The sequence below is a fragment of the Myotis daubentonii genome, chromosome X (assembly GCF_963259705.1).
Source record: "Myotis daubentonii chromosome X, mMyoDau2.1, whole genome shotgun sequence".
NCBI lineage: Eukaryota > Metazoa > Chordata > Mammalia > Chiroptera > Vespertilionidae > Myotis > Myotis daubentonii.
Window position 1 is genome coordinate 134208286 of NC_081861.1, and position 11194 is coordinate 134219479.

The window sequence follows — 11194 nt, forward strand, 5'->3', positions numbered from 1 at the left end:
TCTCTCTCACTAAAAAAGCATGTCCTTGGGTGAGGATTCAAAAAAAAGTTTAAAAACCTTTGAGAATAGAAAAATCATACAGGAATTGTAAAAGGAAAATAACAGGAACAGATAAGAGTTTTTAAAAGATTATTCTAGAACAATGATGGCGAACCTATGACACGCGTGTCAGAGGTAACACGCGAACTCATTTTTTGGTTGATTTTTCTTGGTTAAATGGCATTTAAATATATAAAATAAATATCAAAAGTATAAGTCTTTGTTTTACTATGGTTGCAAAGATCAAAAAATTTCTATATGTGACACGGCACCAGAGTTAAGTTAGGGTTTTTCAAAATGCTGACACGCCAAGCTCAAAAGGTTCACCATCACTGTTCTAGAAGTTATGGAAAGAATGCATTGGAGCAGAGGCCAGCTGGATAAAACAATTGCAACAGTCTAGGCAGGATCTCATGAAGGTCGGAATTAAGACGATTGCAATGGGGGTGCAGAAGCCAAGGTGGGTTCCAGAGACGCTAAGGAGATGGAATCACCAAGCCTCCGTAACTGAGGGGCGGACAGTTCCTGACTTAAGGGAACACGGGAGAGGGACAGGTCTCAAGTTCAGCTGCTGTTGTGTTGTTTAAAGTGCTCGTGGTGTCACTCAGAAGCATGAATGGATCAAGTTCTTCATCAGAAACTTTCCCCCGGCATCTTGGACTAGGCTAGGGGATCACTTTGTTGGGTTGAATTTCATAAGTTAAAGTTGCTTATCATTCCCTCTATAATGTAATGTAGAGAGCAAACAGAGAACAAAGACAGATCAAGAAGTCTCTTTTTTTATTTTAGTTTTTAAAAACATATCTATTTATTGATTTTAGAGAAGAAGGAGCAGGGAGAGAGAGAGAGAGAGAGAGAGAGAGAGAGAGAGAGAGAGAGAGAAACATCAATAATGCCCTAGCTGGTTTGGCTCAGTGGATAGAGCGTCGGCTCATGGACTGAAGGGTCCCAGGTCCGATCCTGATCAAGGGCACACACCCAGGTTGCAGGCTTGATCCTCAGTAGGGGGCATGAAGGAGGCAGATGATCAATAATTCTCTCTCGTCATTGTTTCTATATCTCTCTCCCTCTCCCTTCCTCTCTGAAATCAATAAAAATATATTATTTCAAAAAAGAAACATCTATGATGAGGGAGAATCATTGATCAGCTGCCTCCTGCAAGCCCCCCACTGGGGATCGAGCCTGCAACCTGGGCATGTGCCCTGACCCGGAATTGAACCAGTGATCTGGTTTATAGGTCGATGCTCAACCACTGAGCCACGCTGGCCGGGCAAGAAGCTCCTTTAAAAGCTCGCTTTCTTTGTCTCTCTGCTCCCATTTACCCTGAAAATAAAACAGAACAAGACGACCCGGGAAAAGCTCACACCCCTTCCCTCTGCTCTTCCCATTGAGGACACCAAGGCAGGGCTGAGCGTGGACACGGTCTGCAAAGCGCCTGCATGTCGGCCTGGACTTGCCGGGCACGTAGCTGCTCACTGGGGTGTAATCTGACACATGACGTCACAGTCAGCCATCTGCATTAATCAGCCCCAGCTGCTGGGCCCTCTGCTCTGCGTGGGGGTGTAGCCTCCCCATCTGTTCCTGGGGCCTCCCCACTTATGTCTCCTCAGCCGGAGCCTGCAGCCATGACAGATGGTTCTTTCTCAGCCTCACAGATCAGCTTTCTCCGGTCGGTGCCTCAGCCCCGATCCGTGCTTAACATTGTAAACCACCCCCGTCACTTCCATCACCTTAGGCTTTTATTGAAATGAATTTCTATTACATATGCATACATACGTATGCACATATATACCGTGGCCAGTTTGCGCACACATCCATAGCTTTATTCTTCTTGGTTCTCACCATCAACCCAGGCCCATAAAGTGTATTTCTACAATACGCTTGGACTTGGGTTAGGTTCCCTATAGGGCTGTGGGTGAAAAAAAATGACAGGGCCCAGGACAAATTGAGGATCATCTCTGAAACCCTTGCCCACCACACTTGCCAGGACTTTGAAATCATTAAAGTTAAAATTGACCGGTCTACTCTATATTCGACTGCTTTGGCCAAGTTGCTTCATTTTGGGCCCTCAGAACCTATCTCTGGAATTGTAGTACTCAGGTCGCAACCACGTGGGGGTTGTCAGGACAAAGACGGTCAGCAGAAAGACCATCCATGGCAGCTGTAGCCCGAGCCAGGGGCTCTTCTCACCAGCAAACCGGGGACAGACTCCCGGGCAATGTCTTGACCACACCTGCCATCAGTCACCACGGGCTGAAGAGAATTATATACAATTTCACTTCCGGGAAGGAATGTGTCAAAGCAACAGGAGTTTTCATTTATTATTTGATATTTAATTATTAGCACTGTTTTCCCCCAATGATGATGGTAGTGAATTCCTTTAAAAAAAAAAAATCTTTATTGATTTCAGAGAGGAAGGAAGAGGGAAAGAGAGAGAAACATCAATGATGAGAGAGAATCATGGATTGGCTGCCTCCTGCATGCCCCCCACTGGGGATCAAGCCCACAACCCAGGCATGTGCCCTTGACTGGAATCGAACCTAGGACCCTTCTGTCCACAGGCTGACGCTCTATCTACTGAGCCAAACCAGCTAGGGCGTGATTCCTTTTACGACAGGAGTGGGTAATGTCCAATCCACTGGCCGTATAGCCCACGAAATCATTTGGTCTGGCCCTGCCAAGGCCTTAGGGGTGAGTTAATTCAATGTTTGAGTAAATAGAGCAGGCTAAATTTTAAGTGGATAATTTTGTATGGCCCGAGAATGATGTTATAAATATCCAAATGGCCATTGGCAGAAAAAAGGTTCCCCACCTATTTTAAGACTTGACACCTAAAATAGGTTCTTTTATATCCCTTAGCAACCTTTACACTTCATGGAGCTGATTTAAAAACTAGTTCTAGCCCTAGCCAATTTGGCTCAGTGGATAGAGCATCAGCCTGTGGACCGAAGGGTCCCAGGTTCGATTCCGGACAAGGGCATGTACCTCGATTGCAGGGTCCTCCCTGGCCTGGGCCCTGGTCAGGGCTCGTGCAGGAGGCAACCAATCAATGTGTTTCTCTCACATCGATATTTCTCTCTGTCTTTCCCTCTCTCTTACACTCTCTCTAAAATCAATGGAAAAATATCCTTGAGGATTAAAAATAAAACAAACTAACCAAACTAGTTCTATTGCAGTGGTTCTCAACTGGGTTGATTTTCCCCCTCAGGGGACATCTAGAAATGTCAGGAGACATTTTGGTTGTCCCAACTTGGGGGGGAACAGTGCCACCTGTGTCTAGTAGGTGGGGGCCAGGGGTGCGGCTAAACATCCTAAGTGCACAGACAACCTCACCTCCCCCAGCAAAGAACTGCCGGCCTCAGGTGGCAATAGCGCCAGGCTGAGCAGCACAGCTTCTCTGTTAGATTGTACATGGGTTATACCCCTTCATGCTGGCGAGGGATCCCATGAGCCCTTGCTTCTTCTTTTTTTAAAAATATATATTTCTATTGATTTCAGAGAGGAAGGGAGAGGGAGAGAGAGATAGAAACATCAATGATGAGAGAGACTCATGGACTGGCTGCCTTCTGCACGCCCCCTACTGGGGATCAAGCCCACAACCTGGGCATGTTCCCTTGACCAGAACCAAACCCGGGACCCTTCAGTCCGCAGGTTGACGACGCTCTATCAACTGGGCCAAACCAGCCAGGGCGAGCCCTGCTTCTTGAAAAGGAGAACCTAGGAGTATGGAATCGGCATTCAGGGCCCAGGCCATCCTCCATACAGTGTATAAAAAAAAGTATGTGTGTATATATATATATATATATATATATATATATATATATATATTAGGGGCCCGGTGCACGAAATTCGTGCACTGGGTGTGTGTGGGGAGGGGAGTGTCCCTCAGCCCAGCCTGCCCCCTCTCACATACTGGGAGCCCTCAGGCGTTGACCCCCATCACCCTCCAATCGCAGGATCGGCCCCTTGCCCAGGCCTGACGCCTCCGCCAGAGGCATAGACCCCCATCACCCTCCGATCGCCTGATCGGCCCCTTGCCCAGGCCTGACGCCTCCGTCAGAGGTGTCAGGCTTGGACAGGGGACCCCCATCTCCCCCTGATCACTGGCTCTGGCCCCCGCCCAGGCCTGAGGCCTCTGGCCCAGGAATCATGCCTGGGCAGGGGACCCCCATCTCCCTCTGATCGCTTGCTCCACCCCCCGCCCAAGCCTGACGCCTTGACCCAGGCTTCAGGCCTGGGCAAGGGGACCATCATATCCCTCCAACCCCCGGCTCCACCCCCCACCCAGGCCTGATGCCTCGGCCAGAGGAGTTGACCCTCATCACCCTCCGATCACCAATCACCGGATCGGCCCCTTGACCAGGCCTGAGGCCTCCGGCAGAGGTGTCAGGCCTGGGCAGGGGACCCCCAGCTCCCCGCGGTTGCAGGCTCCGCCCCTGCCCAGGCCTAACGCCTCTGGCCTAGGCGTCCGGCCCGGGCAGCGGGGACCCACAGCTGCAGCAGCCCCGCGATCGTGGGCTCCGCTTTAGGCCCAGGCAAGGGACCCCTAGCTCCCGGGACTGCCAGCTTCGACCCTGTCCAGCTCCCATCGCTGGCTCCACCCCTACTTCCTTCTATCATTGGCCAGGGCGGCAAAAGCGCCTGATTCTCCGATCATGGCTGGGGGGCAGGGCAAAGGCGGCCCCAGGGCCGCCTTTGCCCTGCCCCCCAGCTCTTAGCTCCCCCCTGGGTTTCCGATCACTGTCAGTGTCAGGGGGCTTCTTCCTGCTTTCCCTTTCGCCTCCCTGCATTGTGCCTACATATGCAAATTAACCGCCATCTTGTTGGCAGTTAACTGCCAATCTTAGTTGGCAGTTAACTGCCAATCATAGTTGGCAGTTAATTTGCATATAGCCCTGATTAGCCAATGAAAAGGGTATCGTCGTACGCCAATTACCATTTTTCTCTTTTATTAGATAGGATGTATATATATATATATATATATATATATATATATATATATATATATATATAGAAGGGAGAGGGAGAGAGAGAGAGAAACATCAATGACGAACCATTGACTGGCTGCCTCCTGCACACCCCCCACTGGGGATTGAGCCCACAACCCAGGCATGTGCCCTGACTGGGAATTGAACTGTGACCTCCTGGTTCATAGGTCGACGCCCAACCACTGAGCCACGCCAGAGTGTTTTGACCTCAGGGAAGGCTCACCTCTGACACCAAAACCTTTCCCATTTACCGTGGCTGCTTTCTGGGGGCCGGGCAGAAGGAGAGAGATTGTCTTTTCTGGCAGACAACCTCTCTCTCATGTTGGTGGGTGTCTGGGGCCGGATCTTCCCTTTCCTCTTAGGGCTTTTCTCAGGACTGAGGCTTTCTTAGCCTATAATCGCCTCTACATGCTCTCTAAGAAGCAAACAGAACTGATGTATGTAAAACAAATGCAGCATCTTTTTAGATTGATTTCTTCAGTTAAACGAAAAATAGTAGTACCAGCTGGGCTTGGGAGGGACAGATCCGGGGATCTGTCCGCCTTCTTTTTCTACTCGGCCACCAAAGTTCTACAAAGCAAGCTCACCACACAGCCCATTTTCTTTCATCTGCAGAGTCAGTGTTTAAGGGAATGTTGTTGTTTTTTTGTAAGCCCTCATTAAAAAAATTATCAATATATATTATCTTAAAAACCAAAGGAACAATAAGCTAAAAGCCCACCCTTTGAGCCTGGCCAGTCCGGCTCAATGGTTGAGCATCAACCTATGAACCAGGAGGTCACGGTTGGATTCCTGGTCAGGGCACATGCCCAAGTTGCGGGCTCCATCCCCAGTAGGGGCCGTGCAGGAAGCGGCCGATCAATGATTATCTTTTTGTTTTTCTTTTAAATATGGAACGCTTTCACGAATTTGCATGTCATCCTTGTGCAGGGGCCATGCTAATCTTCTCTGTATTGTTCCAATTTTAGTATATGTGCTGCCGAAGTGAGCACTCGATGACTATCGTGATGTTTCTATTTCTCCCTCTCCTGTCTTCTCTCTGAAATCAATAAAAACATATATTTAAAAAACCCTAAAAATAAAAAATAAAAACCCGCCCTTTGAAATCAGCGTTTCCAGATTGCGGCCTAAAGCTGGATGGCAGTTCAGTTTTCTTCTCTCATCCCCAAATGTCATGCTGCCCCTAGTGGTGGAATAGAGAGGGGCAGGCCCTCCCTAGGTGGACAGGTAATGCTTTGCATGCAAATGTTCAAAGAAAAGAAGCGGTTGATCTTTCTTTGGTCTCTGGTCACCTTCTAATATGGTTTCCAGTTCTTAGTAAGAGACAGACTGTTAAAAAACACTCAATTCAATTTTTAGGTGGGACAATGTCATTAATAGTTACGTGTTTTACAATGATATTCAATTTTTAGAGATAAATGGTTAACTATGGGTGGATAAAACAATATCACCTCTGGAAAGTTCTTCAAGGTAGTTCAGGAGAAAGGGTGTGGATGAAACAAAGTTGGCCGTGAGTTGGTGATGGTTTTAAACGGTGAATACTTGAAAATGTATGTATGTTCATGGGAACGGTCCAGCAAAGTTGGAGTGATTGGTGACCAAGAGAGAAGAAATAGCCCAAGAAACAAACATTCAAGGACATCATATGACAGGGGGTGGATTTCAGAGACTAGAGTTACTCAAGTAATCCCTGGAAACTCAGTTGAATCTGGAGCATATTGAAAATATCACTCCCCGCCCTGGCCATTCTGCCAGATACAAAAGCACTTCAAAAATGAGGAAAGATGTCTCGAAGCCATATTCATTTGCATTTTGGCTAGATTTTGCTCTTGATGCATTTCTGAGCATACTGGGAGCCACACTGGACACATTTTGTACCTTCAAACACTAAAGGCTTATTGACATTTTGAAATGATTCCCTTTTCTAAAATCTTGACCTCACAAGGCTGCGATCCGGGTCAAGATGATCGGAGGCTTTATAATAACACTTGGGTTGATGTCACTTCTTACTCCCCCTCACAATAATGACTTGCATGGGACTGTAACGCTTCCTCCTCCATTAGGTAACGAGTGGGTGAAGCTTTCAAGCTGCTATCACTTTTTCCAAATCGTTGCACTCATTCTTACTCCCAATTCATCTACAGTATTATGTAGCAACCAGATAAATAGTCTCCTAAAGAAAGAGCCCTCTCCTGGGCTGTTCCAGAAAGCTCTGCTGACTCATTTGCAGTTGGACCTGAATTTTTCGGGCACATTCTGCTAAAGGAGCCATGCTCTCTGAGCCTCCCTGATCCTACCCAACAGGGGACCCTTACAAGGAGCTTCCCTTTGGGTTTTCAGTATGTGGGCAAGTGAGGGGGTTTAGCATGGCTTTGGGAACCATTTGTAAAGAACATATTCTGCAAGTTGAAGACTTCCTTGCTATGTTTGTTTGTTCCTGGAATTCCTTTAAAAGTGTACCAAGTAACCTTCTACTAGTACTAGTATGTTCAGGTCCTGGGCTCACAAGGCCTGAATTGTGACCATTCCGAGTGCCCCTCCCTCATTGGGTGTTTCTTTCTTTCTTCTTTTTTTATTAAATATATTTTTATTGTTTTCAGAGAGGAAGGGAGAGGGAGAGATAGAAACATCAACGATGAGAGAGAATTATGGATCAGCTGCCTCCGGCACACCCCCTACTAGGGATTGAGCTGGCAACCCGGCATGTGCCTTGATCAGGAATTGAACTGTGACCTTCTTGTTCATGGGTTGACACTTAACCACTGAGCACACTGGCCAGGCCTCACTGGGTGTTTCTTTTGGAGAATTTATCTAGATGATCTGACTCACCAGCAAGGAGTGATATGGAGGCTACTCAGCTGAGTGACAGTGGTTGGAAATGAGTGCCTGAATCCAACAATAATAGATACAGCAGTGGTAGCAACAACACTAAGATACTCCAAACTACACACATACACACACACACACACACACACACACACACACACACACAGGTCCAAATAATAGCAGCAAGATGAAACTCAATTTGCAAAAGAACCCTTCAGATGAAATCTTGTTAAACTGAAATATGAATGTTTCCAACAGAATGCAATGGAAGTGATATCTTCTGTCTACTATTTATTCTAGACATGGTAGTTACATCATGCTAACATTTTCATATTTGATTACCTAATTTATTCAAATCTACCATACGTTGGTGTGGCCTACATGTGGGTATAAGTGGTTAGTCATTAAAACTATGCCTAGAAGAAGAAATTGAAATTAGTCTTCAGTTTATTGCTAATGGCATTTCCCTGACTTCTTGATGGGAAAGTCCACCCGTCAGAAGACATGCCTTCCAAGAGTTCGGTGGTGGAGTTTTCCTTAGACTTCCTGGAGACGGAGCCAGGAGGCCGATCAACCCCACTCAATAAATAGGGGACACGTGGAGGAAGCAAAGACAGCCCCGGGGATCGGGTAGCCTGAGGTCTAGTTTTAGACCTACTTTTATTTCGGAAAATCACTTCATTTCTCTGGGCCTCAGTTTTCTCCTCTGTAAAATGAGGGTAGAAAGCCTAGTTCTTGAGTTATGGTGAGTGTTTGCATTCTGATGGTATATTTACCAAGGATGATTTTCTAGGTGCAGTCACTATAGGGAATGAAAAAACTTTTAAGACATAACATCCACCTCCAGAATGATTCAAATCTCACTGGGAAAAAAATATTTAAATGAAAACTAAATAGCTATTATATGCCACATCATGTGGTGGGGATAGGAGGATTACAAGTGTTCCATCCTCAAAATTGAAGGGGCCTCCATTTTGGCTGCTGTTCGGTGGGCAATGTGTACAGAGGAATATGGTGAGTGCTTGTCCAAAGTGTTCATTCTAGCTGAAACTGACTCCTTTCCAGATGTGGGGTTGGAAGACAACAAACACAAGAGGAAGGGACCTCACAATCTAAAAGCTTCTGAAGGGCCTTCACCAGTTTGGCTCAGTGGGTAGAGTGTCAGCCTGTGGACTGAAGGGTCCTGAGTTTGATTCCGGTCAAGGGCACATGCCTGGGTTGCGGGCTCAATCCCTAGTGGGGGGCGTGCAGTAGGCAGCCGATCAATGATTCTCTATCATCATTGATGTTTCTATCTCTCTCTCTCTCTCCCACTCCCTTCTTCTCTGAAATCAATAAAAATATATAAAAGCTTTTGAAGGGTGTGTTACTATATATGGCTAGCTCTGCAATGCAATATGGTCCAAGCCCCAAGGGGACCTATAAACCATAAGGGATGTGGGTTGATTTGAGTTGCATTGGTCAGGAAAGAGGTAGCAATTGAGATGGGCCTGGGCTTTGGGAACGAAGCCATTCCAATGGAAATCAATGTGATAATTAATGTTTCCCATACATGGCTGTGTGGAGCTCGGTAACCCACAGTTCAAAAAAATTAATTCTATGTTCAGCCAGCTTTTAGAGCCAATGCCTTATTAGTCATATCTCCATGGGAGCGCTGTATTCAAACTGGGAACTTTTAGTTCAAAGGGGAGATGTAGAACTTGGAGAGAGTCCAGAGAAAGCAATCAAAGCCTTTAAAAGTTAGGATGGTGGAATTCCAGAAAAAAATGGTAAATGCAATGAAGAAAGAAGACTGAGGGAAAAATTAGACTTTAAGTATGAAAATTGCTATTGCATGGGTGGTAGCTGACAGTTGTTCTCTGGGTGCATCCACAATGAGAAAAGTGGGCGTAAGCAAACACAGGGACAACTGGAATTTAAAACAGATGTTCGGGCAAAGTCCTGGAAAGATCAGCGAGAGACTGAGAAGTTAAGAGTGGAGATTATGGTATCTGTGTAAATTTTTTAAAGGTATAATTTACACTGATTTTAAAAGAAGGGGGATAGACAAGGCAAAATAGTGCTTCATAGATATTCAAATTACTCAGGGCTGACCCTTCACATCTACCAAGGAACCACAAGCAAGGATGCATTTGCACATGTTAGATTCATGTGACGAGGGGCCCTTGCCTGGTGATTGTAGACACTGCACATGTGCTTGGAGGATGGAGAATAGGGAGGGAGGATCTTTTCTGTCCCCATAAATGTCGGAGGACAGGACAAAGTGCATTGAGTGTTTAAACATTCTCAGACTTTCTAGCAGTTAGCCATGATGGAGGCCCATTGTTATTGGTCCACAGAGTGGAGACTGAGCCTGGAATTAGATCATAGAATGTATATCATAAGGAATTACTTTATCAGAAACAACCTAATTGGTGGCATTATCAAGCGATTTGCTTCACTCCGAACACCCACCTAGCACTAGCTAGTGGTTCCCCAAGTGTGTGTGGGAAACAGTGACAATGGGGATGTTATGAAACTGCCACTAAAAAAAAAAAAAATTCTTTGGTCTGTGGTTATATAAGTTTATATAATGCTGCCTTAAGAAGGTAAACAGATTCATTTATTGCAGGGATTCCCAGACGCTTGATTCTTCTATAAGGGCATAAAAGCAAGCAGATCAGGGATGTATCTCAACAGATCATTTCTCCATGAAACACACTTTGAGACAAAAAGAATGATCTGGACCAACTCCTTCCTCTATCTATTCACAATCACATCGTGAAGTTCAGAGAGGTAAAGAGAGTTGCCTGATGTCACATATAGACAGCAACAGGTTAAGGCATAGAAACAAGCCTCCCAACTTGTTTCTAAGGGTGCCCGTTTCAAGACCCCACTCTGTTATAGTGCTACAGAAGACCAAAGAAATGCCAAGCCTACTTCCTAGGGAAAGAGAGGGACCCTGTCTATTCACACTAGTGGACTCCAGGAATCATTTCCAAACCAGAGTGAAGAAACATGCAGAGAGCCTGTCTGTCTGTCTATCTATCTATCTATCTATCTATCTATCTATCTATCTATCTATCTATCTATATATACCGCTGGGGTCTTTGTCTTGCAGATATGCCCCCTGCCCCCTTCGTGGCCCTGCAGGAAGGCCCCCAGGTGTCAGGCCACATCCCTTGGTCCCTCCTGGCACCAGCATAACACGCCCCCCCCCCCCCCGCCAGGGCAGTGCATTGTTCACAGTCCCAGGGCCTCTGCATTGAGATAACAAGTTCTGCAAGACCAGTTTCCTCCTCAATAGCTGTATTCCCAGGTTAGCCAAATAGTTACCACATCCAGTGTACGTTTGGGACAAA

At 46.2% G+C, this 11194-nt stretch overlaps 1 non-coding gene across 1 annotated transcript; it reads right to left on the bottom strand.

Moving 5' to 3' along the window:
• Nucleotides 1-5911: 5911 nt before the first annotated feature.
• LOC132225319 (U6 spliceosomal RNA) lies at nucleotides 5912-6019 on the bottom strand. The gene has a single exon (XR_009450845.1). It is a non-coding gene; the product is annotated as a U6 spliceosomal RNA (small nuclear RNA).
• Nucleotides 6020-11194: the final 5175 nt, after the last annotated feature.